This window comes from Budorcas taxicolor, chromosome 7, assembly GCF_023091745.1.
Source record: "Budorcas taxicolor isolate Tak-1 chromosome 7, Takin1.1, whole genome shotgun sequence".
NCBI classification, from domain to species: domain Eukaryota; kingdom Metazoa; phylum Chordata; class Mammalia; order Artiodactyla; family Bovidae; genus Budorcas; species Budorcas taxicolor.
Window position 1 is genome coordinate 30,526,623 of NC_068916.1, and position 21,213 is coordinate 30,547,835.

A 21,213-nucleotide genomic window follows, 5' to 3' on the forward strand; every position below is an offset into this window, starting at 1 on the left:
CTTTCCTAGGAAAGCCACAGGTGTTTCAAGGGACAAAAGGAAGACTGGTGGGTCCTCCTCCAAATAAAACATTTTCACTTTTATCTGTTCTATATATTGGGATTTTAAGGTTTCATTTTTTAAGTCCATTGTTTAAAAAAAAAGTTTAAAAATTACCGATCTAAACTGCACTACCAACTGGTAAGTTTTTCTGCTCTACCTGGACCAAATTGATACCTCTGGGTGATGAGTTTTATAGGCTGATGGTGCATAGACATAAAGGGTATACCCTTGAATCAATTTTCAATAGAAGCCTTTGTTTAATAGAATACTGCCTGGGCCTTGAATTATGAGAGAACAAACCAGAAACACTTGTGTGACCAGGCATTATCTCGATGTCTGTCATTTGTCCCCTAATTTGCCTCATTCTGGCTAAATACTGTACATCAGTGACTTCCAAATGGTTTTCAGCATCATTTCCATATCTTTATATTTTAGTTTCCTTCTAATAATCTTGATAAAATGTAAAGTTAGCCTCCTTCTGCTCTCCAACCCAAGAATTTCTTAGCCTTCCCTCTTCTTCTTTCTGGTCAAATCTTGCAGGTTGCAAACTTATTTTTCGGCCCACTTTGGATGGTGAATTAGAGATACAAGAACAATTTTCACAGTTTTTCTAACTAAGAGTGAAACTGAAATGTCCTTCCAAAGTCAGAGGAAAGTCCCACAGTTTTGCACTTTCCTGGGCAACAGGGAAAGATAAAGGTTTCCTATACATGCATATATCTCTCTGGCACGTGCTTACTGGAGCTAATCAATTGCTGGGCAGTTTTTACAGCACATTTGGTCTTCAGCTCCTAACACACTGCTTTTTGCATATGAGAAGTCATGTTCAATGTTGAGATTTCTGGTTCTACTGAGTAACCCCAGAAGAGGCAAAAAACTTGATACTTGTTTTGAGGGAAGAGTTTCATTTGGAGGAGACCAGTTCTCATCAAGGAAACTCTTTGGTTTTAGTGAGGGGCACTGGCAGTCCCCTTGGAGCCAAGTTGCTCATGAGATCCCCCCATAGCCCTGTGGGAGAATGTTCCATGCCAACCACCATGTACCTGGGAAAAGAGGCACATATAACTCCACAGCAGGTCATTCTGAAGAGGAAAAACATAGTTGGGCAGAGAAGGAGTGGCGTCTCCTTATCACAAAGCCTCCTTTGATAGAATCAAGCACACTTGACTGGTTGATGAACCCCAGGCCTCCCAGGGCCACCCTCAGCACAAACCAGCACTGATTCCTGCCCTCTGTGCATTTCTGCACTCTAAGGAGTAGCTGTCCGAGAAAGCTTCACCAAGCTGGAGTTTATAATGTCCCTCTGGAACATTCTTTGAGGGCTCTGCCAGCTAGAGTGTTGCTTAGGGACCCTGGCTTTGCAAGGGCCCCAGAAGACAGACCTTGAGGATAGTAAGGCCTCAAATGAAAAAAAGAAGAAAGAAAAGCCCACAAGACCCAGCTTCTGACCCTGTCAGAGAGGGAGCCAACCAAGCTGTTTCCACTCACCAGGCCAAACCCAGAAAAGAGGGTTTGACTGGACATGGTACTGAGTTTTTCTGTTGACTTCTCAGGTTGACCCACTGACCAAACATGATACCCCACCACTGCTTGGGATTTTGTAAGTTTATAATCCATATAGAAGAAACATTGTTATATAAACTTTGCCAAGACTATAGGCCCTTTAAATTCCCAACTAAGAAGCTGAAGAAATTTATGGCAGTGTTGCTAGATGGGGAAGCCAAGTAAACTCACAGTGTTGATCTTAGGTCTGTTTAAATTTCTCTTGCCTTCTGGCACTTTAAGAAGTAGTGGAAAGAAATCATTTACTCATAGGTGCATTAAGCGTTTGGAAACACAGGGGTACCGGGGAAGAGCGTTAGAACGTAATTGATGTGGTCCTGGCCTGTGAAGGGCAGGATTTCACTCCAACACTGGAGCCGTTCCTGTCCCGGGTGGCACAAAAACCTAACAGTACCTTTGTGCAATAAATAGAGTGAATTATGTGGAGGCTCAGTTTTCCTACCAGTGAAGTCTTGGTAATTAACCAGCCCTCCCCTGCGTCCCCATAAAAGGACAGGCTGCTTGGAAATGGAGCTAGTCATTGTATAAGGAAGATCTAGTTGGCCTCAAAGTGTAAGGACCGGGCTTTCTTACATAGGTTGCCTCTGCTCCTTTGTAATTAGTTCTGGGTCTCTCCTCTGTTTCGGGAGATCAGTAATGATCGCAGGATTGGCAATAGGAGTCACCCCATTTCAGGTCCTTTTAGGACTGTAGCAGAAGGAGAATGAGTGGAACCCTAAAGAGAAAAAGCAGCATTTTAGTACACACAGTTCGGCCTTCATTTGTGCATTGCATGTCTCGTGGGAGAATCTGGGATTCAATCAACGATGAGCACTTTCGGCAAAATGCTGTGCTTCTGCGTGCCTCATGGAGGAGAGTGAGGCAAAATGTGTGGAATCTCCAGTCTTGCCCAGAGCTGAAAGTGAAATGAAGGAGACTATTTTTACATGCCAGATTACCTTGATTTAATACAAGATGAAATGCAATCTGATATGAGAACTGGTAATGGACTAACAAATGACTCAAGTAAAAAGTCATTTTAATGTAAAGTCCTGGGCATGATGTATAACCTTCCTGGGAAGCCTGCTAATTGTGCGCCCCTAAGGTTCATGGCTCTAGGAATTTTCTGGATGTGACTCCTACTTCTTATCTACCCTCCTCCTGCCGCCTCCACTTTAGTGCTCACATGTGTGTAATCTGAGCATTGTACACTGGGAAAACTTGCTGAAGTTGAAAAGCAGAGGAAAATATGCCTTAATACAATTTATAATTTAACAACCCAATAAGTCAGACTAGAATTTATTGGAGCAACATTTCCTAAGAATCTTCCATATCCCAACTTCCACAATCAGTGACCTAGATCTTTAAAAGAAAAGGAAAGCATGTTTTAGAATTTTTTTTTTTTCCCAGCTGGAGAAAGCTGAACTTAAGTCCATATGGTTATTTATAGACAGAGGGGACAGTGAAAGAAAAAAAGAAAAAGAAAGGAATAAAGAAAGCAAAACAAAGGTCTTGGTTTCTAATTTCTCTGCAGCAGCAATGACTTACTTCTGTTTTCATTCCCTCTAGTCTCCTCCCTCCTCCCATTAAGTTCTTGGATTTGTGTATCTTTAGATGCAGGCACTCAATGCTTTCTTTACTCAGGAAGTTATTCTCCTCACGCCTTGTGAGGTCTTGGAACAAAAATTAGTTGAGAGAGAAACAACTGTTGCTTCACTGTCCAGAAAAAAAAAAAATTACATTGCATCATGTAGCTCTAAAAAGTTTGGTGGTTTTTGTGTGTGTGTGTGTGCAAGGGGAGGGGAGGGTGGAGATAGCATTGAATTGTGGTGGGGGTGGGGGGGGGTGGTGCGGCAGAGCAGGGAGGAAAGCAAAGGGGAGGAGAAACTCGTTTCCCACATGTGTAATTTTCTCCTTTGGGGAACACATGAGCCAGCAGTCACTGTCCGCAAATGTGGTTTGTAGGGGTACAAAATGAACATGAAAAGCATTTGGGTTTCAACCACCTAAGTCAGGATGTGTGGTGTCTGTGCCTGAGAGGATTCTCAGTCTTTCCCTCTAATTTCTTCACGTTATCCCTCACTCTCACTAATCCCCCACCACCCCTCGCTCAATACTAAGGCTTTCCTCAATAACAAAAATGTTTTACGAAAAGTAGGCTTTATACTCAAAGCGTTCACTGCTTGCTCCCTTAAAGGAGGAGAAACGTGGTTTGGAAAGGCTTTGTTTATTGGTCTATAAATCATGGTCACCAAGTCTGACCCAGCCGCTGGGGTGCCTGGGGTCACGGGACCCTTTCAGAACTTAGACGCTCTGAAGCTTCTCTTTTTGCTAGGCTCTTAATCAACCCTGCAAAGGCAGAAAGAACATCAAACAACTAAGACCTTGGAGAAGGATTGGTGGTTTAAATGACTCAGCCTCTGCCGGAGAGAAAGAATTTCTTAGCGATTCAACCCCCTCATAAGTGGGTTTTCTGATTATCTGGAGGCAGAAGACGGGCTGACAAGGGAGAAAGAAGAAATTAATCTAAATAATACAAATGATTTAAAACCAAGAGCAAAGATAGTATCAACCCCTCTGCGTTTCTTCCTCTTGATAATAAAGAAAATAGTAACTGCTCCCCAGTGACACTGAGACATCAGAGGTGACGCTCAATCTACCAGTCAGTCTGCCCAGGTCTGATTCTGGCTCCTTGTGCCTCAATTTTTCTCATTTATAAAATGCTGATAATTTTAGTCTCTACCTCATAGGGCTGTTGTGAGAACTCAATCAGAAAAGTCAAAGTGTTTGGAAGAGCCCGGTATATAGTAAGTGCTCAATAAAAGCTAGCTATTATCAGAACACCTGTCAAGCTCCTCATATGGTTTCTAGACCCTCAAAGGAAGCTGGTTTCCCTATAAATTCTGAATTACCCAGGCACATACAAAATAAAGCAGCACAAAGTAATTACCAGTCAGACCTGGATTCAAATCTTGACTCCTTTACTCACTAGCTACATGATCTTGGACAAACTGCTTTATATGAGCCTCAGTTTTCTTCTCTAAACTGGATAACAATGCTTACGTCACAAGGTAGCTATGAGGACAAAATCAGAGGCTCCACACAGGAGAATGTTTCATTTGATGGTGATGTCTGGCTTAGAAACTGTCAGAAGTCATAGATCCACGCTCAGCATTCACTGAGCTGATAAAATAAGCATGTACTGAACTCCCACTTTGGGCAGCTGCTTCAATGCTACATTCTAAAGATACGGCAGTGGACATTACACAGTCCTGACTCAAAGAACATCAAGTCTAGGGAAGGAGACACATAAGGAAACATCATTTTAATTTTCTGTGGTTCTTGGTTTCTCAAAGCATATTCAGAAGATCAGAAGAGACTCAATAACATACTGTTCCCTTACCTAAAACATCTTTTTCCAATGGGTCATCAAAGTAACTCCTATTGTCCTTCATTTTTAAGGCTTAACTTCACTTGGTCAAAGAAGCTTTCCTGAACTCCAAGTTGCTACACAGTATGAAGGCAGTCTATGTTTCCCATTTTCTAATACTCATCACATAATGGCTTGTTCATTACACTCCCTCCTACCACAGTCTACTAGCATTTTCAGGGCCTGTGTTAAATTCACTCACTTGGAAAATGCAGTATAAATCTTTTACACACAAAGAACTGATTCGTCCTCTCCTCCTCCCCCCTGCCCCAAATGGCTCATGAATGAAAGAACTGATTACAAGGTGAATCAACTTTCTAGGATATCCTGGGACCTAGACTCTGTTCTGAAGGGCCTGAAGGCAATGCTGTGCTCATTAACACAATCCAATGAGTCAAGAATTACTCTAAGAATTCAGAAATAAATCCTCTTATAGATGGTCTTTTAGCAAGGGTGCCAAGACCATTCGTGGGGAAAGGACAGTCTTTTCAACAGATTGTATTGAGAAAACTGAATAGCCAGGTGTGAAAGAATAAAACTGGACCCTCACCATATAGCCTATATCAACATTAACTTAAAATGGATCAAAGACAAAAAGGGAAGAACTAAAACTATAAAACGCTTAGGAAAAAATATAGGGAAAAGCTTCAAGACGTTAGATTTAACAACGATTTCTTGGTTATGACACCAAAGTCACAGCCAACAACGAAAAAATAGATTAACTGGACTTCATGAAAATTTAAAGACTTTGTACATCAAAGGACACAATCAACAGAGTGCAAAACTGACTCAAGGAATGGAAAAAAAAATCTGTAAATCATATAACCCCTGGATAAGGGGTTTATATCCACAATATATTAAACTGCTGCTGCTGCTGCTGCTGCTGCTGCTGCTGCTGCTAAGTCGCTTCAGTCGTGTCCGACTCTGTGTGACCCATAGACGGCAGCCCACCAGGCTCCCCCATCCCTGGGATTCTCCAGGCAAGAACAATGGAGTGGGTTGCCATTTCCTTCTCCAACGCATGAAAGTGAAAAGTGAAAATGAAGTCGCTCAGTCGTGCCCGACTCTTACCGACCCCATGGACTGCAGCCCAGGAGCCTCCTCCATCCATGGATTTAAAAAAACTAACTTGACCTTAAAATGGGCCAAGGGGGACTTGTGGTGGTCCAGGGATTAAGAATCTGCCTTTCAGTGCAGGGGACGTGGGTTTGGTCCCTGGTTGTGGAGCTAGGACCCCACATACCACAACTGGAGAGAAGCCTACACAGCAACAAGGAGCCCTCATGCCTCCGTTAAGATCCAAGGCAGCCAAATAAATATTTAACAAAGTAAAATGGGCAAAGGACTTGAATAGACATTTCTTCAAAGAAGATGCAACAAATGGCCAATAAGCACATGAAAAGATACTCAGCATCACTAATCACTAGGGAAATAAATGCAAATAAGAACCATGAGGGACTACGTCATACCACTAAGATAACTATGGTTAAATGAACAAACAAACAAAAAACAGAAGATTACAACTGTTGAGGAGGATGTGAAAAATTGGGATGCTTGTGGATTGTTGGTAGGAGTGTAAAATGGTACAGCCACTATGGAAAAAGTATGACAGTTTCTCAAAACCTTAAAATGAGAACCATCATATGATTCAGCAATTTCAACTCTAGGGATATACCCAAAAGAATAAAAAACATAATCTTGAAGATATATTTATACACACATGTTCATATCAGCATTATTCACAACAGCTAAAAGGTAGAAGCAACCAAAATGTCCCTTGATGAAGGACTGTATAAAGAAAATATAGTATGTTTATTCAATGAACATTATTAGTCTTAAAAAGGAAGGAAATTCTGTCACAATACAACGTGAATGAAACTTGACTCTAAACCAAGTGAAACAAGCCAGTCACAAAATGACAAACACTGTATGATCCCATTCATGCGGGTACCTAGAGTAGTCAAATTCATAGAGATAGAAAGTAGAACAATCTTTTCCAGGGTCCCACAGGAGGAACTTGGGGAGGTTTAATGGGTACAGGGTGTCAGTCTGGGAAGATGGAAAAAGTTCTGGAGATGGATGGTAACGATGGATGTATAACAATGTAAAGGTACTTCATGTCTCTGAACTGGACAGGTAGAAATGGTTAAAATGGTAAATATTATGTTATGCATTTTTTTACAATTTAAAAATAAAAGATTTACTTTGAACTAAAAGCATTTTGGTAATAAAAGGAGTATGAGAATCCCATACCAGGTTTGAAGTCTGAGGGTGTTTTCCATATGGCTTAAGTTTTCTTGGAAAGGATGAAGGGTGTTGTCAATTTGAGTAGACAGGTGAGGAGAGAAGGCAGGATGAAACCCGATGGTATCTGAAAAGAGGGTGGAATTTAGAAAAATCTAAAAACACAGATCTTCCCATTCTTCATTTCCTGCTTCTTTAGACATTCTTGTCTTTCTCAGGGAAATGGACTCCATCTGGTCTGAGTCATTAGCACTTCTTGAAATGTTGCTTTGAAGAGCTTGCTGATGTGCAAGAAAGCCTTAGCCTCTTCTTATCTCCTTTGTTTTTAATGAAAGAGCTCTGTGATTGGCCAGAAGATCATAAAACCAGTAAGACTCAAAATTCATATCCAAAGCTGTGGCCTGTGGAGTTTGGGCACTTTCAAAACTTGACCCAAAGGAAAAGGGCTGGAAGGACATGCTGTGAGGAAAGCTGCAGAAGGCTGGGTTCCTGAAAAATGAGCTGGGATGGACCCAAACTCCTTAAGCAGGGGGAGGCCAGGAGGCCAGGACCCAAGTCTTGCCTCTTAGTTGCCTGCCTCACATAGGCACAGCCCTGGTAGCTCAGCGTGTAAAGAATCCGCCTGTAATGCAGGAGACCCCGGTTTGATTCCTGGGTTGGGAAGATCAACTGGAGAAGTGATAGGCTACTGACTCCGGTATTCTTGGGCTTCCCTGGTGGTTCAGTTGGTAAAGAACCCACCTGGGAGACATGGGTTCAATCTCTGGGTGGGAAGATCCCCTAGAGAATGGAAAGGCTACCCACTCCAGTATGCTGGCCTGGAGAATTCCATGGACTGTATAGTCCATGGGGTCGCAGAGTCACACATGACTCTTTCACTTTCACAGAAGAGTAACCCATCAGGCTAGGGCTCAGGGAGCATGTGAAAATTACTCAGTCCAGCAACCCCAACTTAAATGGAAAACGAGCTAGAAAAGGGCAGGAAGATCAGGGTGCTGGCAGAAAGCTCTTAACTGGGGGAAATGGTCTTTAAGAAAAAAAAAAACTGAGCCAAACTTATTAGTGATTCCTCAAACCTCGCTTTGTGAGACTCAAGGAACCTCCACAGTGAATGTAGTATATTTGCCTCATCTGAGGGACTAGTGGCTTTTTGTTATTTGGCCTAAAGTAAATGTATCAAAGTTGCCCCCAGTGAGTAGCAATGGGAGATACTAAATATATTTGTCCCATAGACAATATCAACTTTTAGAAAGCAAACTATTTCTAAACCTGAAAACAGAATTCATCCAGCTGTGGATTTGGCCTATTTCCATTTGGATTCATCTAAGAGTAATTTCTCTTAGAGCAGTTACTTTCAAGTTTGTTTTATGTGGGTGTTGTCCTCATATCTGGGACTCAGGGAATCAGGTCCCTTCCTGCTCCTAAAGAGGATGGCCTGGTCAAGGGGTGCTTTAAGACTCAGAGCCAGGGAATCTCTTCACCTGGGAAGTGCAACCATGCAGGGCTGGGCAATGTGTGAATGCGAACAAATGGAATGGAGTGTGAAGAAGGGATTTTTTTCCAGAGTCATGTACAAAATTTGCTTGGAGAAGCAGCAAGGCCAGGGAATAGTGATTCACTTTCCAAGCCTTAAGAAAAGTGACTCTTAGACACTGCTGAGTCAATGTGACTTGGCCCATAAAGAGAGCTATTTAAAAGCCCCGTGGTTGCAGAATAGTGAGATCTCCAAGCTCTGAGAGAGAAGAGCATTGACTTTCAAGGAATTTCATGGGATTCTCCTCATGCTTTCAAAGTTCTGGCTGATTTCCAAGTTTTCTTTGTCCTGTCCTTGGGCTGTTACTGTTATGAAAGTCCCAGAGCAAATCTCTGCAAACGGCTCAAAGATTTACACATTAGAGCTTTAAGAAAAAAGTAAACTGGTATTGAATAATCTAGCTATGTACATTGCAGATGAATGGTTCTAAAGGTCTTCAACAGCTACTGGAATTCTGTTCAGTGGTCTGCAGTGGTTTTAAGATTCCTTGTGTAGAGAAGTTTGGGGTCAATGTCACCTCCCTTGAATCTGGGCAGGTTTGTAACAGCTTCACCCAATTAAACACGACAAAAGTGATGCTCTGCGACTTCCCAGGCTGGTCCTCTTGGGATGCCACTCTGGGGGAAGCCAGCCACCATGGAACACGTCAAACTCCCCTAAGACTGCCATGCTAGGGAGGCCCTGTCCAGGCATTCTTGTCGACCGCCCCAGCTGAGCTCCCATTTGACAGCCACACCAGAGAGCCATCTTGGATTGCAACCCAGTAGAGCTTTTCAGATGACCCAGCCCCATTCAACTGCTGGTTGAAACTGCTTGAGAGATTCCAAATAAGAATTGCCCAGCTGAGCCCTTCCTGAACTCCTTAACCACAAAATTGCGAGCAAAATAAAAAGGTTGTTTTAAGTCGCTAAATTTTGGGGTAACAAGTTATGTAGCAATAGTAGCCTGAATGTGTCCCTTGGTAGTTTCAGTGGTTTCAGTGGGAACAGCGAGGAGGCCAGTTTGTTTACACACGTGTCACAAATTTGCAATATAGGGCTGAGTAGGGTTTTTACAAAAATCCCATTCTGTCCTCAGTAACCATTATATTCTTAAAAGTTATGCCTGCACTATTAAGATTACATGGAGTCAGTTTGTCATAGCTAACTTTCAATTAACAGGCAACAGTTCTTCGTTATATTTGCATGCTATTATTCATAATAGTTAAATTTATAGTTTTCAGTCTTTCTATCCATTCATTTTTATTTGCTAGATGTTTACAAACCACTTATTATATACCAGATACTGTTTCAAGTGAACACATTCAATCTTCAGATTGATCCCACATGGTCAGTATTCTTATTTCTATCCCCATTCTATAGAGGAGAGAACGGAGTTACAGAGACCCTATCTATCCAGCTCACGGTCACATAATTTTTAACTGTTTGATCTGAAACATGACCCCAGGAAATCTAGCTTGAGTTCTTAAACTTTGACCCTTTGCTGTCTCTCATTTATACATCATTTTATTCTCCATTCACACACACACACACACACATGAACTCCAAAGTGATACACTGAAATGCAAAAGAAGTAATAAAAATAGCACTAAAAATATACATCTCAGGATAATGTCATAAATGTACATGATCACAAGAATGTAAATGCAATCTCACAGATTGGAATGTGTGAATCCTAGTATTCGATATCTGAAAAACAGATTTATAAGATCCCTTCTCCATTTATCCCTGGTCTCTAGTATGCTGTCTGTTAAAAAACTTTGTCCTCTAGGGTCACAAAGCAACTTGAGCCTTCTCCTTGTTTTTAAACACAACAACCTTCCTGATAAACCAACAGTTGTTCTAGAACAAGCTCAAAATAATACATTTCAGCAAGAAATTTACAAATGACGCTGCTAAGGCATTTGAGAGACCAAAAGTACAGAGGCCCATTTTCTACAGAAACATAAGCCATACTATTGCCCATAAGCTTCAAAAGCCGCTCAATACTTATTGATTGATATCATGTTTGGCAAGAAAGCAGAACAAGCCACTGGAGAAGTTTCTTTTTCAGATGGCACTGTGGGTGCCACGTTATAACAGTGAAATAATGAGGAGCAATTTCCATCACGTGTAGTCATTAAAAACACAGACTCCAGAGTCAGACTGTTTCAGTCCACATCCCCACTCTGCCACTTCCTGCCTGTGACCTTGGACAAGTTTCCTACCCTCCCCGAGCCCGAGTGACCTGGTGTATAAGACAGGGTCAGTAACAGCCTCAGAGCTTCTAAGAGGATGAAGTAAATCAGTAACGTAAAGCACTTGGGACAGTGCCTGGCACCGAGTACCTGCTACATAAATGTTTGTCAAAGAAGTAAATAAAACATGTGCTCACAGATACCCCACCCTGCAGTCAGACAAGACCGCTGATGTACAGCGTACACATTCAGCATGTGTGTATACAAGGGAGAACGTGTGATGACTTTTCTTCTAATCAACACTGAAAGCTAATACTACAGGAAAAGAGACTTTGGGGGTTAGCTTGAGAATTATTTTGTGAGCTATGATATAAATGGAAAAGGTGAATATTGATGGGGCACTTAGTATGTGTGTACTAAAAATGAAAGAGTAAAATAATTGTCAATTATTAAATAAGTGCCAATTGACAGCCAGTTTTATTCACAAAGAATAGTGGGTGGCCAGAAGTCTGCCTCCAAATCTTAATTAAATGTTGGCGAACATAATGAAAATTGTAAATATAATTGACTCATAGGAACTTAAAGTCTCTGATGTACTGTATGAAAAAGCAATGGGGAACACAGGCACTCGGATTCTTTACACTGAGCTGTGATGGTTATTGTGTTGATTATCTATTGCTACGGTTTTCCCGTGTGACTAAGAATCACCAGCTCTTTGCAGCATGCACTGGTATATGTATTGCTCGTGAAGTCAGAGTCATTGCGGAACTCTCTTGGCAGTACTGTTGAATTTGGTGGGGATCACACAAATCTAAGGGTTTGTTGGCCATCAGCAGGGGCTACTGGGGCAATGAGGCTCAGTTCCTAGAGCCTGGCATCTTCCAGCAGATGACCCCAGGCATGTTCTCATGGTAACAAAGAAATACAAAAGCATGAGCAGAAACACACGAAACCTCTCAAGGGCCATGCTCAGAGTTGGTCACAGTCACTTCTGCACATGCTACAGACCAACAGGCTAAAGGCCACCCCCATCTGAGGTGTGGGGAAAGGCATAGTTTCAGTGACCAAAACTGCAAGCTCAACCTGGCAAAGGGAACAAATCCACAGAAGCAAACGGAAACACCATTTCAGTGATTCAATATGTTCTTCTTTCCTGTTCACAGGTCAGCAATGGAGACACAGACATAAAGAACAGACTTATGGACCTGGGGAGGGGGTGGTGGGGAAGGGGAGAAAGGGGTGAATGGAGAGAGTAGCATGGAAACATATACACTACCAGATGTAAAACAATACCAGTGGGCATTTGCTGTACCAGTGTGGCCCAGGGAGCTCTGTGACAACCTAGAGGGGTGGGGTGGGGTGGCAGGTGGGAGGGAGGTTCCAGAGAGCAGGCACGTATGTATAGCTTTGGCTGATTTATGTTGATGTATGGCAGAAACCAACACACTATTGAAAAGCAATTATCCTTCAATTAAAAATAAATACATTTGAAAAGTTCTCCTCTCAAAATTTATTTTCCAACAGATGTATTTTTATATTTTACCTAAAATCAGGGAGCTTTATATCTCTGAACTGCTCATGATGTAGTCTACAGTTTGAGAACATACCAATTCTACAATCAGGACTAAGATATCAAGATTTTAAGTTAAAACTAGATTTTCTTATAAGCCCAAACTGGAATGCAAATGTCTAACTGCTAAGGGCTTTCCGATACTTCATTATTTTTATTATTTGCTAGGAAAAAAAAATCAGTGATTCTGGAGACTTTTTAAAACCATAAACAAATACTATAACAGAACTGGAAGAAATACTTTCCACAGCCATAAGCAACCAGAGTGGATTAGGAAACCATTTGCCTTCAACTCTCAGGTCGAAACTTCAAATTTCCAGCTTTGAAACAATATATATTCTTCAGGGTAGTCTCTGACACACATCTGAAAGCAATTTTCAGTGATAAAATTCTCCTTAATTCCTGGGCTTGTGGCTAACCTGAATGTCGACGACTCTGAATGAACCAGCAAATACCTGCTGCTATTCCTAATAGCATAATTGGGAATTAAGTGTTTCTAAATTAAAAGAAACAAAGAGAAAGAAAAGAAACTGCCAAGCTGCAGACAGACCTATGGCTCAAGCTACCTCTCCTGGAACTAGATGACCAGACTGCCTTTCAGGAGATAACTTGGGGAAAGATTACAGATGCTATTGCTCTACTGGTCACATAAAAAAAAAAAGATATATTTTAAGTGTTTTATTATTTAAAAACTTGTAACAGTGCTTTAAATATACCTAAAATTGGTCAACTACATACAGGCTCTTTGCCATGACATGTTCTGCAGATGATAAAAGTTTGAAAAAAAAAATAACAGTGGTCAGCAAGTGCATGAAAAAGAGCCTGCCAACCCTGAAAATCGGCAGAATGGATTCTGTATCTATCCAGACACTTGGAGTTAGAGTCAAGAACACTTATCATTAGCATTGTAAAAGTGACATGGTAAGCCTTATGGATCAATGGGTAAAAGAGCAAATGAAATTACCTTGATGGAGAGAATCTCCCAAAAGTGAATTTGATTGCCACTCACTATCAGCAAGATGTTGGGTTATGAACCACAATGGTGTATTAGTTTCCCACAGCTGCTATAACAAATCACTGCACTCCTGGAGGCTTAAAGTAACAGAAATGTATTCTGTCACAGATCTGGAGCCTCTAGGGGTCTGAAATAAAAGTGTCAGCAGGCCCATGATCCCTCCAATGGCTCTAGGGGAAAATCTTTCCCTGCCTCTTTTAGTTTCTGGTTTCCTTGGCTTTAGCTCCAGGTTTCCTTGGCTTGTGGCCATAGCACTCCAGTGTCTGAATCAGTCTTCATACGGCCTTCTCCTCTGTGGGTCTTCTCTTCTTCTGTCTCTTATAAAGACACAGCACTGGCTTTAGGACCCACCTGGATAACACAGGATCACCTCAAGATCCTTAATTATATGTGCAATAACCCTTTCACAAAATAAGGTCACATTCACAGGTTCTGCGAAGACATATCTGTTTTGTGGGTTTGGGTGGGAGAGGGTACCATTCAGCTTGCTACAAAGAGGAAAAGGGGATGGCAAACTTCAATACAAATGGAAGTGTGAATGTCTTGTTAAGGATGCTGAAGATAAAATGGATTGTAATCTCTTATAAAATGTGCGTGTGCATGCATGTGTGGGGTAGTCACCTGAAAGCAGGAAAAACTGCTCTGTGAACTTGCTCTGTTTTATCATACGGTGAGTTTGGGACTAAAGGTTCAATTTTACCTACTCTGATAGGTACTAAAGAACTGATTGTGGTTGTGACTGGTATTCCAACTAATTAGTATTCTCTCACAGTTGTAGGCATGTCGTGCATAATTTCTGTACACTCAGATTTTCTTTCGGCTTAAGGGGATGGGAAAGAGGAATAATCTGGGATAACAGGTGGGGAAAATCTCTGCCTGGCTGAGAGTTCCCCTTTTAATGGATAAGAAAATGACCGATCTGTTGATTTGGCCTGGCTTTCTGGGTCTCTGTGGTCCTCATGCTGCAACATAAACAGGGACAGGTACTCTTGGTCTCAGAAGCAGGCGCCCAGGCCTCTTGCTGCTCTTGCTAAAAGAGGGAGTCAATCCTCCCTGCTCGCTCTTCCACATTACTTAGAAACTTCATGGAGAGCATGAAGAAATACACAGCTCTTGATTAGCTGCTCTAACTACTATTATTTTCATCTCCACTCAGACTTTTGAAGCTCTGACAACTGAAGGGCACCATTCGAAATGCAAGATCTTAAGAGTCAGGGGTCTTAAGCTGAGATCCAGGACCCCTCCCTGAAGTTCAAGGTAAAGTTCAGTGTATTTGTGAAGCTTCCTGTGGAGCAGTCACATTCTCAAAGAAGTCCATCACCCCCAAAAGGTAAGAATATCCTTCAAGATGCTCCTATTCGTATTTTTCCTGAACTTGATAAAATATTATCAGAGAAATGTTAATATGTCTCACTGTGATTATATACTATTTTTTTCCCTTATATTTCTTCTGGTTTTTGCTTTATGTATCTTTGTTTCTTTGTTGTTAGGTTCTAATGATTTGTAATGTCTATCTTCTTTGTGAATTGTACTTTTAGCATTAAAAATATTCATCTTTGTTTTTAAATTAATTAATTTAAAAGTAATTAATTAATTGAAAATTAATTAATTAATTAAAGGCAACATGCCAATAAAAGAAAAAAATATCCATAGATTGCCTCAATGCTATGAACCATCAGTTCGTTGCCGACCTTTGGCAAGTTCTTTAATTTCCATGTACAAACATATCAACATAGGGGATGACAGAAATGATAAAATTTCAGTGAAACAAAAGAAAACAGAACAAAAACCCTTTGATTCAAATGGCACAAACGTCCTAAGGTAGCACACATTGGGTTGCCTTCAACATAGGTGGCAAATTTTCCAAAAGAGCTCAGATGGGCAGTTCTTGGTGGTAATTGTTAAATAGGGAATACAAACACTTGTCTCTGTTTATTTTGACTCCCATCTCAGAAAGCAACTTTGTAGACTTGCCTGAACTCCTTCTAGAGTGAAAACCATTCTCTCAAATCTGTCTCCAGTTTCTTATATAGCCTCCTAAAACCTGTATATTTTACTTAGTTATGTATTTTTCTCTCTCTTCCAAATTTTATTACCCACCATGTCCTACTGATATTTGTACTAAGCAAAACGGAATCTTAGCATATAGATTTTTAAAAATAATTTTTAAGTAGATACATGAATGAATGGATGAATGAATGACAAACACGAGTTGTCTAAGGGTATGAGTTTCACTACACCTGCTTAGAACTGTCCCAACCAGAGGCTGAAAACCACAACCAACTCTCTGGCTGGCTCTGCCTTCCCGCCACCAAGCACAGAGCTGACAGCATTGCCAGAGAAACAAACAACACAGGAAAACAGTCTCATGTGTATTTCCAGAGCACCCTTCCTTAAAGGATCTCCAGAATGAGACTCTGGTGTCCCATGGCTGCTGAGTACTATTACTTTGAAAGTAGATCCTCACTTCTGATGTAATCTTTTACTCAAGAAATGCTTGCAAGTTGTTCCTGGACGATGGCATCTCCATTTGGTGCAACAGAAGAAGCAACCTGGAAATTCCTCGTTTCCAGGATGGGGCTCACTGCTGGGCTTGGCCACTCAGAAGAGCCAGCAACCTTGTCAGACAGCAGCATGTTGGCAGGATTGTTTCCACATTTATTATATTGGAATCATGCTGGTGCTTATGAAAAAAAAAGCTGTTGTTGTTTAGTTGCTAAGTGGTGTCCGACTCAGTGACCCCATAGGCTCCACTATCGATGGGATTTCCCACACAAGAATACTGGAGTGGGTTGCTGTTTCTTTCTCCAGGGGATTTTCATGACCCAGGGATTGAAACTGCATCTCCTGCACTGGCAGGCAGATTTTATTTTATTTTTACCACTAAGCCACGTGGGAAGCCCATTTATGAAAACAAAAAAGCAACCAAAAAATGGAGAGAAAGCTCCCAAATGAGCTTCCCTGGTGGCTCAGTAGTAAGTCAGATATAAATAAACTCCCAAACAGAAACACTGCATCTTTCAGTTGCTTAGACCAAAACACCTTGGAGTCATTCTTGACTCCTCTCTTTATGTAGCACCCCACATCCAACCCATCAGCAAATCCTGACAATCTTCAAATTATGACCAGAAGTTAACCACTTCCTGCCATGCTGATCACTCCCATCCAAGTGGAAGACACCATCACCCTCTCCATCTGTACTGAGATACCCTCCTAATCATCTCCCATCTTCAGCCCACATCCCCCTACAGTCTATATACAACAAATCACCCAGAATTATCCTTTTCAGTCAGCTCAAGCCAGTTTTGTGAGCAGTTTCAAACTGCTCAAAGCCAGTTTTTCCCCCCACCTCACTTCAGAGGAAGCAGTCAAGTTCTCACATAGCCCCCCAGGCTCTAAATGGTCCACCTCACTTAACCTCTCCAACCTCACCTCTCCAACCTCTGCCTCTTTCCATCCGCTCCAGCCTCAGTGTACTTGCTAATCCTTGAAGCTCATTTATTCTTTTTCCTCAGATACAAGCGGAATTTTATTATCTAACAGAATCACAGATAAATGAAATAGCTGACTTGAGCTTTCTGATCAAGAGCCCCGTGGCCATGGATATCAAGAAGAGTCACAGATCCGGGTTCCTCTCAGAGCAAGTAACCTTCTTGAAGTTTTATGGAGGCCAGAAATAAAATATCACATCCAGCCAGCCACAGAATTGCGGCTGGACCTCTGTACATGAGTTTCCTTGAGAGGGGACCCAACTTGGATTAACAAATGAGCATGAGAGCCATCTCAAGTATATCGGATAAATCACAGGCATGAATTTTAACAGCCTTTCTGCTAGCTAGCTCTACAAGCTTTCTCACTCCATTTTCTAGCCAATGTTTTCCCCTCCAAGAGTTTGTTGACTGCCTAGTGCCTAAGCTCTATGCTAGAATTAAACAATTCACACTTGGAAAAAGGACCAATGTGGGACTAGAAAGAATCCAAGGGCAGATCAAGTCATCATAGGAATGTTTTATTTATCAAATATATTTATGTTTCTTGGCCAATTATCTCTAAATGTGTTTTTCATTTAAACACAATCGAATCCTGGTAGATTCTATCATAAGAGTACAGTTGCATGCATGAGTTCATTGGTTCTTGGTAGTTTTTTAAGATGTGAGTTTAATAAGTTTTTTTAAAAAAACAAGCAAATTGTTTACCACTCTAATGCCAGGATAATTTTTCTTGTCACATCAGCGGCCTCTAGAGCAAGGGATTCTCATCACTCACAGTAAGCTTCTCATCATTCTCTTGACTGACTTGTTAAAACTTTTCAAACCTCAAAAATCAAGACTGAAATAGAGCCCTAACTCTAGCATTTTCTTTGTGGGGAAGCTGAAGAGAGACATATTTTTATTTCAGTGAGAACATTTACAGTAAATTTTAATTAGTATATGAGGGAAATCTATACAATGCCTTGATAGCAACTAAATATCACACTTTTATTCAGTTCAGTTCAGTTCCGTTGCCCAGTCGTGTCTGACTCTTTGAGACCCCATGGACTGTAGCACGCCAGGCTTCCCTGTCCATCACCAACTCCCAGAGCTTACTCAAGCTCAAGTCCATCGAATCGGTGATGCCATCCAACCATCTCTTCCTCTGTCGTCCCCTTCTCCTCCCACCTTTAATCTTTCCCAGTATCAGGGTCTTTTCAAATGTCTCAGTTCTTTGCATCAGGTGGCCAAAGTATTGGAGTTATAGCTTCAGCATCAGTCCTTCCAATGAATATTCAGGAGTGATTTCCTTTAGGATGGACTGGTTGGATCTCCTTCTAGTCCAAGGGACTCTCAAGAGTCTTATCCAACACCACAGTTCAAAAACATCAATTCTTTGGCACTTAGCTTTCTTTATAGTCCAACTCTCACATCCATATATGACTACTGGAAAAACCATAGCTTTGACTAGACAGACCTTTGTTGGCAAAGTAATGTCTCTGCTTTTTAATATGCTGTCTAGGTTGGTCACAGCTTTTCTTCCAAGCAGCAAGTGTCTTAATTTCATGGCTGCAGTCACCATCTGCAGTGATTTTGGAGCCCCCCCAAAATAAAGTCTCTCACTGTTTCCATTGTTTCCCCATCTACTTGCCATGAAGTGATGGAACCCGATGCCATGACCTTAGTTTTCTGAATGTTGAGTTTTAAGTCAACTTTCTCACTCTCCTCTTTCACTTTCATCAAGAGGCTCTTTATCTCTTCACTTTCTGCCATAAGGGTGGTGTCATCTGCATATCTGAGGTTATTGATATTTCTCCCGGCAGTCTTGATTCCAGCTTGTGCTTCATCCAGCCCAGCATTTCTCATGATGTACTCTGCTTATAAGTTAAATAAGCAGGGTGACAATATACAGCCTTGATGTACTCCTTTCCTGATTTGGAACCAATCTGTTGTTCCATGTCCAGTTCTAACTGGTTTCTTGATCTGCATACAGGTTTCTGAGGAGGCAGGTCAGGTGGTCTGATATTCCCATCTCTTTCAGAATTTTCCACAGTTTGTTGTGATCCACATAGTCAAAGGTTTTGGCATTGTCAATAAAGCAGAAGTAGATGTTTTTCTGGAATTTTCTTGCTTTTTCTATGATCCAACAGATGTTGGTAATTTGATCTCTGGTTCCTCTGCCTTTTCTAAATCCAGCTTGAACATCTGGAAGTTCACAGTTCATATACTGTTGAAGCCTGGCTTGGAGAATTTTGAGCATTACTTTGCTAGTGTGTGAGATGAGTGCAATTGCGTGGTAGCTTGAACATTCTTTGGCATTGCCTTTCTTTGGGATTGAAATGAAAATTGACCTTTTCCAGTCCTGCGGTCACTGCTGAGTTTTCCAAATTTGTTGTCTTATTGAGTGCAGCACTTTAACAGCATCATCTTTTAGGATCTGAAATTGCTCAACTGGAATTCCATCACCTCCACTCGCTTTATTCATCATGATGCTTCCCAAGGCCCACTTGATTTCGCGTTCCAGGACGTCTGACTCTAGGTGAGTGATCACACCACACTTTTATTAGCATATTACAAAGCTGGATGTCCGCCCCTTGAGATAACAAAATAAATTAAGGGAACATCAGGTTTCCAAATTAATTTTGCTGATCTGAGCCAAAGTTTTCCTCAATATCTGAGTCACCAACCTGGCATTTGCATTCATACCTGGGGAAGTCTCTTTCACAGAGTACCTATAACTTCCAAGGAGAGAAAACTTGCCTATTTTTCACTATTTCATTCTCACCAAGATGGGAGAAGCGTGAGTATATGAACTAAACTGTTTGGAAAAAGTGAGTCTATAGGGTTGATTTTTAGCATTAAGATGATGGGAGTCAACAGGGATGATGAGCTGGTGGAGAACTGGTCTAAAATGGCAGCTCTCCCAAAATGTGGTGATCACCTGCTGTGGGATAGGACTTCTTAAAAACCTAAACAAGTTCTGTTGTAGAAAAATATACCCAATTTGTTGAGGTCTGTATCAAGATGATAATTTTCAGTAAGGAGTGATGTGCCAAGTTTGGGGGAGAAAAGCAGCAACAGGGATGTTTTGTAAGGCAGCATGTTTGACGGGGAAAACACATTCATTGTTTTGACAATCACTGTGCCTGTTAGAATCTGTGGGAAAACAACATAGACTGTACTCTGAGGACCATAGTAAAGAACTGGCTTATAATTCAGTTCATGGAAGTTTTATAAACTTCCTTCTTGAATAGCTCTCATAAATAGTCTCATCTAGATTGTATCTAAGAACTTGAACTGGTTCCTTGAGTACCTCGTGCATAGAAGTACATTATCTGTGTCTTCGACAAACCACACCTATGAGTCCAGTGTCTCTACCTCAGTGCTTTGAACCAACAGCCTAGCCACAGAAGCTCATATTCTTAATGGACAAAACTGCATAATTACTCCATTGATGCCTGCAAAGTAACTCACTTAGCATTCAGTCGGAACAAAGAAAGAAAACTAGATTTCACTTAGCCCCATTCAGGATGTGTTTTTGCTTGTCAATAGCATTCAAGCCTACTTTTTCTTGGCCAGTGTCCAACATAACCTGCCTTCCTGTTGCCATTTGTCCTAATGTGTATCATATGCTTGAGAGGATTTTCTTCTTTTAATGGGAGTTTTACTTGCAAGTTTAGAAAAACAAAACAATACCTGCTAGCAGTGGGATATTTGAAATTCTGCTGTCCAGAGGCACAGGTTGAGAGATGACAAAATCAGCAACTGCAATAATACATATTTTGAGAATATTTTAGCATTTTTTCCACAAACGCATTTGACAAATTATATTTGTGTTTAAAAAGCTCTTATGCTTAAAGAGAGTTGGAATAAAGATATTTCCCTTTTAAAAAGTACTCTCAGATGGTTTTGGAGCGGGAAAATTGTAGAACTGCAAAGATAAGAATAAGAATATAAGAGAAAAGGATAATAATTTTATCTTTGTTACAAGGATTAAATTAGATAATCCATGTTAGGCAGTTAGAATGATGCCTAACAGTGATTGCATAAAATAAATTGCTATCATTATTATCCTCATCAACATCGGAGGGAATAAGCAGCTCAGATTTTATTTTTCCATTAAAATTTACTCAACAGATTAGCATCTCAATGCATAGGGCAGACAATCCAAAGGCTTCCTGTTTTCTGAC